Genomic DNA, 11,878 nt, shown 5'->3' with positions numbered 1-11,878 from the left:
CCACCAACCCAGGGCACCCCTGCAAGTGTCCCAAGGCACCCCCAGGGTGCCACGTCACACAGTTTGAGAACCACTGTCCTAAAGATTATTGAAATTGTTCCTTAAACTGGGTACACACCTGAAAGATGATGTGACCAGCGATGCTTCGATGTGATGTAACGATGTATTGCATCGACGTACACACTACATTGTCCACTGTACGACGACACACTATTATTATATGCGTAATGTAACAATACCACATAGTTCATTGTATCATCCCATCTGATGCGCAGCACACAAGATGGGATGCCAATTCATCAAGCGATCAATTGGGTAGATTTGGGTTTACAAACTATACAATGATCGTTGCGATCCATCGCGAATTACACAATTGGCCAATATATCTTTATATAGTTTACAAATCAAAAAGAGAGACTGGCTATAACTTGGAAACTACCAAGTGGTGCTAAGGAGTGTCATCACACAAGCACATATTTTGAAGCTCTACTGGATACCATTGCAATCAGATGCTGGAACCAGTAACTTCAACTATCAACTTTCATTTTGTTTGCCATCTCTGTTCTTTCATTGGTAATTTCTGCAGCTGCATATTCTATGAACATGAGGTACAAGTGTCTTGGCTCTGTGTGCAGCAGTGAGCATGCTGCCAAAAAATATATACTGGTGACACAGCTTCAATGAGCTGGCTACAAGAGTACTCAAAAGCCACTAAAGAAAAAGAAAGCCTTCTCCAGAATCAGAACCTGAAAAGATGTTTGCGAATACAAATTGGAAAAGAACAGGCATGATTACCAGCAGAGATTGATTAAGGCCATATAGGCCTGAGGCTGATAACCATCAAGGACCTTCAGTGAGTAGAGGAGGGGGTGTGGCCAGTTCCCTAAACCATCGCCATCGATGGCAATCATCAATGGCGGTAACGCTGATGGCCATCCCTCCCTAGTTTATATTATGTCACATTGTAAGTTGTTACAATAGTTGGTTACCGGTATTCTACCATATTAAACATAAAATACTTTTACTGACATACAAGGCTATTAACCAAACTACACCAACATATATCTCTTCACTCATCTTAAAACATCTACCTACCTGAACTCTCCGCTCTGCTCAAGATCTGTGTCTCCCATCCACACGCATTACTTGTTCCCACTCAAAATTACAGGATTTTATCCGGGCTTCACCCACTCTGTGGAATGCCCTCCCACGCACAATAAGACTCACCTCTAGTCTCCAAACCTTTTAACGTTCCCTGAAAACTCACCTGTTCAGACAAGCCTATCAAATTTCAGACCCACCCACATAACCTATTCTTCCCTATCTAAATACATGATCTCTGTACAGTACACTTAACTTCACAGGGGGCGGCACGGCTGTGTTTTACCGCGGTTTTCGGGGCGCGGCCCAGCCAATGCAGGCATGGCCGGACTGTGGGGGGGGCGGGACGAAGCTACTGCGTGATGTCACACGCAGCCGCTGCGACCTGAGGCAGTGACGAGTAACTCCCGGCCAGCCGCAGGAGCTGCGCTGGCCTGGAGTTACTCTTCAAGTACAAAAGCCTTGTGCAGGGGGGTCGGACTGACATGCGGAGCGGACTAGCCCTGTGCTGGGCGTCCCCCTGCATGTCTGGGAAGATGGTCGTAGCTGTGTTAAAGTTAGCACAGCTACGATCAACTCAGAATGACCCCCCTTGTGCGGAAGTTCCGGTAATCAGACAAAATGCTGCACTGCCTGCTGTCGATATAGAATATTGTCATTGGCCAAGGACCCGCACATGCTGGACGCAGCGATTGAACACTTGGAAACAGCCATGAATGGGATTAGAGGCTGAGATGCATTCCCTACGGACTATCCATCAGACACTGGGGGTAATTCTGAGTTGATCGCAGCAGGATTTTTGTTAGCAGTTGGGCAAAACCATAGATTTGGGTGGGTTATTTTGTTTCAGTGCAGGGTAAATACTGGCTGCTTTATTTTTACACTGCAATTTAGATTGCAGATTGAACTCACCACACCCAAATCTAACTCTCTCTGCACATGTTATATCTGCCTCCCCTGCAGTGCACATGGTTTTGCCCAACTGCTAAAAAATTTCCTGCTGCGATCAACTTGGAATTACCCCCACTGTGAGGTAGGGGCAGTTAGCCAGTGCAAAAAATACCTTTAACATTCAATACCCCATCAAACATTACCCAAGGGGGTTGTAAACATACTGTTGGAGAATACTTATGTTTTTGTTTTAACTATCAATATTCTTTTTTACAGGTGCCACACAAAAAGTAGAGCCTTGTTTTTATTGTATTGCATATTGTTTTTATACTGAGCTGCTATAACATATCCAGTGAGGTTTACTTTTTATTATTATTTTCATTTAATATTGTGCCACATTACATTACCCCAGATCATATTATGTAACATTATAATGACCTCCACCATTTTATACCACATTACAATGAGCAGGTTCAGGGGTCCTTTTGTACCACCCAATGGTGACAAATGTGTGTACACATGTAACAGGTAAGGTGGCTCCTCTCTGCTCTGGGCCCCATAGCAGCTGCACTCCCTGCACCTATGGTAGCTACACCCTTGATTTTGGCCATAATGTATATATATGAGGAGGTCTGTGTGCAGGCTTCGTCAGGGCCCCCTCCTCTCTAGCCGGCAGCGCTGTATTTCTGGGCACCAGGGTCCTAATTGATACCTAATCGTAGATGTGCGAGTAGCTCTCTGCCTACGCAGCCTAACTGTGAAGGCAGATGGCTACCCGCCCTGTTTTTGTCCGCAGTGGCTGCGTGTGACGTCACACAGCCGCCATGATCCGCTCCAGCAATGAGCTGGATGAGTCTTAGCTGTCCGGCCCGCTCCCCAACGCCGCCACAATGCCATCCCAATGCTACCGACGCGCCCGCAACTGCCTCTGTCTATCAGTTAGGCAGAGGCGATTGCACAAGTGAGATGCCGTTGCATCTCACTGTGTGCACTTGCACAGATCACTGGTAAAATGTCGCTGTGGCCATTTTCCCAGTGATTTTCCTACTGCGCATGAACAAAACACCAGGAAAATGGCTCCGCTCCATTTTCACAGTGATTTCTTCTACAGCGCTGTGGGAATCCAGAGGGTGAGTATTAAAAATAATAGGTGCAGGGGTGTGTGGTGTGGGCCCCCTTGGACCCGTGTGCACCGTACGCACTGCACTTATTATAAATACGCCAGTGCATAGGAGCATCTAGCTAATGCTCCTCACCACTTCTGCCCACAGCACCATCTTCTGTGTGATAGATTTGGCAGATGGCAGATGCTCAGTAGATACCAAAGTCTCTGTGAGACTGGCAGATTAAATACAGGTACTTGTGTGAATGGTATACTCTGCACCCATTATAAATATGCCACCGTGTTCATTTATTATCAACTCTGATAGTGTATGGCCAGCTTAAGAACTGATGGTGTTTCTCAGAGATGTAGGTAAGCCCAATGTTTATGTACACCTCCAATGTTTATAGATCTACACAGACACAGAAGCCGCTCTGCGCATGTGCAGATCTGGGGCTGCGGCATTGCGCGCAGTGCCGAAATGCTGCAGCATGATTGACATGCTGGGGACGGCGATGGGCAATGTTTCATCAGAGAAGAGGCATGTTGGCTCCATTTTCTGGGCGTGCTGAAGTCAGTGGCTGCATCCTTGGAGGGTTGGAGCTTTCTTGCAATCTCAGGGTTACTCAAATGACCAGTGTCAGAATGATCTGATGCTGTGTTGTCAGACATAGCAGTGGATCCGAGAAGCCGGCAAGAGGTGTCTATTACTCTATTTACACAAGATGCCTCCTGTTGCATTAGCATATTACAGCACAGCAGCTGTGTACAAAGATTGTGTGATCTGCGTCCGTCTCTTAATCAGGCCCAGAGTGAGGAAAATGTGATCTGTGACTGTGTGATCTGCGTCCGTCTCTTAATCAGGCCAAGAGTGAAGAAAATGTGATCTGTGACTGTGTGATCTGCGTCCGTCTCTTAATCAGGCCCAGAGTGAGGAAAATGTGATCTGTGACTGTGTGATCTGCGTCCGTCTCTTAATCAGGCCCAGAGTGAGGAAAATGTGATCTGTGACTGTGTGATCTGCGTCCGTCTCTTAATCAGGCCCAGAGTGAAGAAAATGTTTATATTAGTGAGCTAAGGCAAATTATGAAGCCTTGAAAGACATTGAACCTGATGAACGAAAATGAATACAGCAAGATAATAGAGGGAGACATCAGATAAATGTGTCTGCTGATAAATCATTGCATCTCTCTTGTATTCTGCCCTTACTATGCTGGAGCTCTTTGCAAAACGAAAATTAAAAGCAATATAAAATTTCCCTTGTGAAATGCAACTGCCAAATCTCTCTGCTTTTTTTTTTTTGTATTATTATTTTTGATTTTTATGCCTTGCTATGGCTCAATATTAAATATAGTTTGAAGACGTAACTCAGTTCTGAACCATGAAAATGTCAACAACAAAGGGAATATGCAGCTGATTTATCTTATCTGCAAAGTCAAACTGCCACTTGTGCCTATGTACTGGGCAAATGTGTCTCATATTCACATTGTGTTTGTCTGCTCCGCCAGTCTCAACTAGTTCAAACTGTGCTGTGGGTATTCCCTACGGATATCGGTGATTGGCCAAAGGGCTGGTTTGTGAAGATCAACCTAATTACATGGAGCAGAGCAGGGATTGTATTGGTAATGCATCACCAGCAGCCTTTGAGTGACACATCCATGCTGTGGAAGTGATTTCTTCTAGCAGATGTGTTAATTACGTTGGTGCCTAGCTCGTGAGCAATCAATGCTGATTAATAATATCAAGGCATTTTGCCCTTGCAGCCGCTGCCATAACAATAAGATTGATTCCCACAGTAGCACGGTTTGTGTTTGTGTCCCTCATTAGGCACAGTATAGTTGTTCATGGTAGTATGCAATTTATCACTGTAAGACGTTATTGATATCAGGTGCAAGTTACATAGTAGCACATGCAGTATTGTTTTACAGCACTATATCTAACTGTTAAATGATTTAGCCAGATAATAATTATTATTTCATGTCATTTATAACATTTAAGGCAAGCCTGTGGCAATTTTTTTTTTTTGACAATGGGAAGGGATAGAAACTGAACCCTCAAGAAAACTACAGTAAAAAAATAAATAAACAGACTCTCGTTCATATTTCTAATTGTCCAAATATATGTTATCTGCAGGTAAAGACGAACAAACCTCTTGAGATTAACGGCAAATAAATATCGCCCACCCCAGGTTTGTGAACTATAGTGAAAAAGGGGAATATTCATTCTTAACAGGGTGGCGTTCCTTCAAGACCACAGTAACAACACAACTCACTATCACAACAGAGCCATGTTTATTAAGCTGTTTGTATACAGTATGTATTTATGTGGCACAGGAGTATATTTACCATTAGAAACCCCCAAATGCAGTCATAATTCTGCTTTTTATTGCCGCTTGCAGAGGTTTTTGGTGGCTTTATGATCAGTCACACAGCAATGTTGGCCACGTGTTTGAAGGATGTGAAAGTAAAGAAAGAGAAATATGTGAGGTTATGTGTGGACTTAGATAGAGGGTGCAATCAGGGCCGGCACTTCCATTAGGCAGCTTTAGGCAGCTGCCTATGGGCGGTGGGACCTGAGGGGGTGGTCTGCTGAGGCTGCCAGAGAAAAAAAAGAATAATGTCTTCCTTTAGATCAGGGACTGGCGGGGTGTGGCCTTGCTGCTGTACTGAGCACATGTGTGATCCCTGAGCTCCAGCAGCATCACGATGGTGGGCTTCTACCGCACCATCGTCTTCCAATTAACCCCCCTGCAGCTCCAGGGATCAATAGGTCCTATCCAAGTGACAGCCGCCTCTGCTGTCACTTGCAGTAGAAGCTGTGGTCCTGATCCCACTGCAGTGCCGCTCGTCACCAATGTTGCCCAGCCCCATTTGCCGGAGCTGCATCTATTTCACCAGCCGCTGGCCCAGGTGTCTGTATCCGCTCACCCGGTGCGTGGATGCACCGCAGGCACCGCCGCTGTTATAAATGGACCCCCGCGGCCCTGCCTGCTGCCACGTCAGCCAGGTCTCCCCGGCCATTCCCACAGACCCAGGAACCTGCTGCACATACCCTGGGAGACATGCGCTGCTCTCCTGGCCCCTGAGCACCGAGGACCTGCTCCATCACTCTGAGGTCCGTCTGGAAGTGATGCGGAGCCTATAGTGGTATTCTGCCTCCATCTTGCCGCGGGTCCCCACATCTGCTTCCTCAAGGGTGAGTGCTGCACCGAACCCCCCCGAACTTCACCCATTTTACACGGTTCCGAGGCGGACTCGAATCTTCCTGCCTTGCTCGGTTAACCCGAGCGCGCCCGAACGTCATCATCCCGCTGTCAGATTCTCGCGAGATTCGTATTCTATATAAGGAGCCGCGCGTCGCCGCCATTTTCACTCGTGCATTGGAGATGATAGGGAGAGGACGTGTGCAGCGTTCTCTCAGTTGTGTTCAGTGTGCTGCAAATATCTGTGCTCAATGTGCTGCAAATATCTGTGCTCAGTGTGCTTGCAAATATCTGTGCTCAGTGTGTTGAAAATATCTACGTTCTCTGCCTGAAAAACGCTCCATATCTGTGCTCAGTGTGCTGCAAATATCTGTGCTCAGTGTGCTTTATTGTGGGGACTGGGGACCACCAGTATATAGTAGGAGGACAGTGCAGAGTTTTGCTGACCAGTGACCACCAGTATTATACATTCTCTGCCTGAAAAACGCTCCATATCTGCGCTGCATTGTAGTATATAGCAGGAGGACAGTGCAGAATTTTGCTGACCAGTGACCACCAGTATTATATCAGTACGGTACAGTAGTCCACTGCTCTACCTACCTCTGTGTCATCAAGTATACCATCCACCCATACCTGTGGTGCATTTTAGTTGTTGTGCGTAGTAGTAGGAGGACAGTGCATAATTTTGCTGACCACCAGTATAGAAAGTCCGTATTTCGGAATATTCCGTATTTCGGAATATTTGGATATGGGATACTCAACCTGTATATAATATATAGCAGTATGGTACAGTAGGCCACTGCTCTACCTACCTCTGTGTCATCAAGTATACTATCCATCCATACCTGTGGTGCATTTTAGTTGTTGTGCGCAGTAGTAGGAGGACAGTGCATAATTTTGCTGACCACCAGTGACCACCAGCATTATATCAGTACGGTACAGTAGTCCACTGCTCTACCTACCTCTGTGTCGTCAAGTATACTATCCATCCATACCTGTGGTGCATTTTAGTTGTTGTGCGCAGTAGTAGGAGGACAGTGCATAATTTTGCTGACCACCAGTATATAATATATAGCAGTACGGTACAGTAGTCCACTGCTCTACCTACCTCTGTGTCATCAAGTATACTATCCATCCATACCTGTGGTGCATTTAAGTTGTTGTGCACAGTAGTTGGAGGACAGTGCATAATTTTGCTGACCACCAGTATATAATATATAGCAGTACGGTACAGTAGTCCACTGCTCTACCTACCTCTGTGTCATCAAGTATACTATCCATCCATACCTGTGGTGCATTTAAGTTGTTGTGCGCAGTAGTAGGAGGACAGTGCATAATTTTGCTGACCACCAGTATATAATATATAGCAGTACGGTACAATAGGCCACTGCTCTACCTACCTCTGTGTCGTCAAGTATAATATCCATCCATACCTGTGGTGCATTTAAGTTGTTGTGCGCAGTAGTAGGAGGACAGTGCATAATTTTGCTGACCACCAGTATATAATATATAGCAGTACGGTACAGTAGTCCACTGCTCTACCTACCTCTGTGTCGTCAAGTATACTATCCATCCATACCTGTGGTGCATTTAAGTTGTTTGCGCAGTAGTAGGAGGACAGTGCATAATTTTGCTGACCACCAGTATATAATATATAGCAGTACAGTACAGTAGTCCACTGCTCTACCTACCTCTGTGTCGTCAAGTATACTATCCATCCATACCTGTGGTGCATTTTAGTTGTTGTGCGCAGTAGTAGGAGGACAGTGCATAATTTTGCTGACCACCAGTATATAATATATAGTAGTACGGTACAGTAGTCCACTGCTCTACCTACCTCTGTGTCGTCAAGTATACTATCCATCCATACCTGTGGTGCATTTTAGTTTTGCGCAGTATATATAGTAGGACAGTGCATAATTTTCTGACCACCAGTATATAATATATAGCAGTACGGTACAGTAATCCACTGCTCTACCTCTGTGTCATCAAGTATTCTACAAAAGTTCAGTAAAATGACCTAAAAATCAAAATTAAAAGCGTCTGAGGAGAAGCGTAAACTTGTCAATATGCCATTTACGACACGGAGTGGCAAGGAACGGCTGAGGCCCTGGCCTATGTTCATGGCTAGTGGTTCAGATTCACATGAGGATGGACTCATCCTCTCGCTAGAAAACTGCAGTGCCACTCCTAGATGGGCCAGGTGTTTGTGTCGGCCACTTGGGTCGCTTAGCTTAGTCACACAGCTACCTCATTGCATCTTTTTTTCTTTGCATCATGTGCTGTTTGGGGACTATTTTTTAAATCTGCCATCCTGTCAGACACTGCAGTGCCACTCCTGGATGGTTCAGGTGTTTGTGTCGGCCACTTGGGTCGCTTAGCTTAGTCACACAGCGACCTTGGTGCACCTCTTTTTTTCTTTGCATCATGTGCTGTTTGGGGACTATTTTTTAAATCTGCCATCCTGTCTGACACTGCAGTGCCACTCCTAGATGGACCAGGTGTTTGTGTCGGCCACTTGGGTCGCTTAGCTTAGTCACACAGCGACCTTGGTGCACCTCTTTTTTTCTTTGCATCATGTGCTGTTTGGGGACTATTTTTTAAATCTGCCATCCTGTCTGACACTGCAGTGCCACTCCTAGATGGACCAGGTGTTTGTGTCGGCCACTTGGGTCGCTTAGCTTAGTCACACAGCTACCTCATTGCACCTCTTTTTTTCTTTGCATTATGTGCTGTTTGGGGACTATTTTTTAAATCTGCCATCCTGTCTGACACTGCAGTGCCACTCCTAGATGGGCCAGGTGTTTGTGCCGCCCACTTGGGTCGCTTAGCTTAGTCATCCAGCGACCTCGGTGAAAATTTTAGGACTAAAAATAATATTGTGAGGTGTGAGGTGTTCAGAATAGACTGGAAATGAGTGGAAATTATGATTATAGAGTTTAATAATACTATGGGATCAAAATGACCCCCAAATTCTATGATTTAAGCTGTTTTTGAGGGGTTTTTGTAAAAAAAAAAAACCTGAATCCGACAAAAAAATTTCAGGGAGGTTTTGCCAAAACGCGTCCGAATCCAAAACACGGCCGCGGAACCGAATCCAAAACCAAAACACAAAACCCGAAAAATGTCCGGTGCACATTGGTCCAAAACCAACAAAAATGGTCCGGTGCACATCTCTAGTAACAGAAGGGAAATACTGTAAGTTAAACAGAAAAACCATACTGCATTATGAATATGCAGGAAAGCAGTATATGTATTACATAGATCTCTTCTATCTATGTTAAATATGAAAACCTATGCACCAAGTTTAGATATGACTATAAAGAACATAAGATATAAAATAGGATTGTAATAAAACTGTGGATATGCATATCCATAGCATTCTCACTAACAGAGGCGTATGTAGGGTAGGGCGAGTGGGGCACGTGCCCTGGGCGCCTTGGCAGGCCCAGGAGAGGGGGGCGCTGCCGGCGGCCAGGGCATCATGCCCCACTCGCCCCCGTCAACCCGAAATGTGAGGGGAGGAGAGCGCACCGTCTCTCCCTCCCCTCACCACCGCTGAAAGCCCTAGCAGCGCTGCCAGCAGCGCTGCTGTGTCCGGTCTCCGGCGTTAGCCAATCAGAGCTTGCGGACCGGCTCCTGATTGGCTGCCGGTCCGCGAGCTCTGATTGGCTAGCGAACCGGCGCCAGACAGCCGCCGGAGACCTGGAGCGGCGAGGGGAAGGAGAGGCGCTGCGCTCTCCTCCCCTCACATATCAACAACAAGCGGCCGGTGAGTGACCGGGGGGGGGGCGGCGGTGGCACAGTGGGGCATGTATCTGGCACTGTGGGGCAATGTAACTGGCACTGTTGGGCATGTATCTGGCACTGTGGGGCATGTAACTGGCACTGTGGGGCAATGGAACTGGCACTGTGGGGCATGTAACTGGCACTGTGGGGCAATGTAACTGGCACTGTGGGGCAATGTAACTGGCACTGTGGGGCATGTATCTGGCACTGTGGGGCAATGTAACTGGCACTGTGGGGCAATGTAACTGGCACTGTGGGGCATGTATCTGGCACAGTGGGGCAATGTAACTGGCACTGAGTGGGGCATGCAACTGGCACTGTGGGGCAATGTAACTGGCACTGAGTGGGGCATGTAACTGGCACTGTGGGGCAATGTAACTGGCACTGTGGGGCAATGTATCTGGCACTGTGGGGCAATTCAACTGGCACTGTGGGGCAATGTAACTGGCACTGTGGGGCATGTATCTGGCACTGTGGGGCAATGTAACTGGCACTGTGGGGCATGTATCTGGCACTGTGGGGCAATGTAATTGGCACTGTGGGGCAATGTAACTGGCACTGTGGGGCATGTATTTGGCACTGTGGGGCATGTAACTGGCACTGTGGGGCAATATAACTGGCACTGTGGGGCATGTATCTGGCACTGTGGGGCAATGTATCTGGTACTGTGGGGCAATGTATCCAGCACTGTGGGGCATGTATCCGGCACTGTGGGGCAATGTAACTGGCACTGTGGGGCATGTATCCGGCACTGTGGGGCAATGTAACTGGCACTGTGGGGCAATGTAACTGGCACTGTGGGGCAATGTAACTGGCACTGTGGGGCAATCTAACTGGCACTGTGGGGCAATGTAACTGGCACTGAGTGGGGCATGTATCTGGCACTGAGTGGGGAATGTATCTGGCACTGTGGGGCAATGTATCTGGCACTGTGGGGCATGTATCCGGCACTGTGGGGCATGTATCCGGCACTGTGGGGCAATGTAACTGGCACTGTGGGGCAATGTAACTGGCACTGTGGGGCATGTATCTGGCACAGTGGGGCATGTATCTGGCACTGTGGGGCAATGTAACTGGCACTGTGGGGCAATGTAACTGGCACTGTGGGGCATGTATCTGGCACTGTGGGGCAATGTATCTGGCACTGTGGGGCAATGTATCTGGCACTTTGGGGCATATATCCGGCACTGTGGGGCATTGTATCTGGCACTGTGGGGCAATGTAACTGGCACTGTGGGCCATTTTCAGTGGCCACACCCCTTCTGGAGCATGGCCACACCCCTTCTGGTGTGTGGCCATGCCCATTTTTCCGGCGCGCGCACATGCTTCTTTTTGTGTGTGTGGTTTTTTGTTTTTTTTTGGGGGGGGGGGCATTTTCCATCTTGCCCTGGGCTCCGAAAACCCTAGCTACGCCTCTGCTCACTAACCAGTGCAGTAAGTGTCTTAAATTACTTGAATGACAAACCATGCTCTACAGGTATCTCCTGAGAACTCCCTTATAAGTGAACACACTCCAAACACTGAAGATTATTTACATATCTCATTCTACAAGTTGAAATCCTGGGATGTAGGTGCAACAAGAGTGCACAAGTGAACATAGCATGAATTCAGACTAGGGATGGACATTACTGTTATTATTCTGCAGGCAGTGTTTTTGTCATTCAATGGTGTGGAAGTGATGTCCATATGATGTTAAAATATACAACTGACATCAGCTGTTTAACATCAAGCCTGGCTGCAGGTCGCTATTGCATGTGTGCGAACCATTTTAGATGTGCATTTGTGAACCACTG

Source organism: Pseudophryne corroboree, chromosome 1 (genome assembly GCF_028390025.1).
Source record: "Pseudophryne corroboree isolate aPseCor3 chromosome 1, aPseCor3.hap2, whole genome shotgun sequence".
NCBI classification, from domain to species: Eukaryota; Metazoa; Chordata; class Amphibia; order Anura; family Myobatrachidae; genus Pseudophryne; species Pseudophryne corroboree.
Note: the sequence above shows the minus strand (reverse complement) of the source record.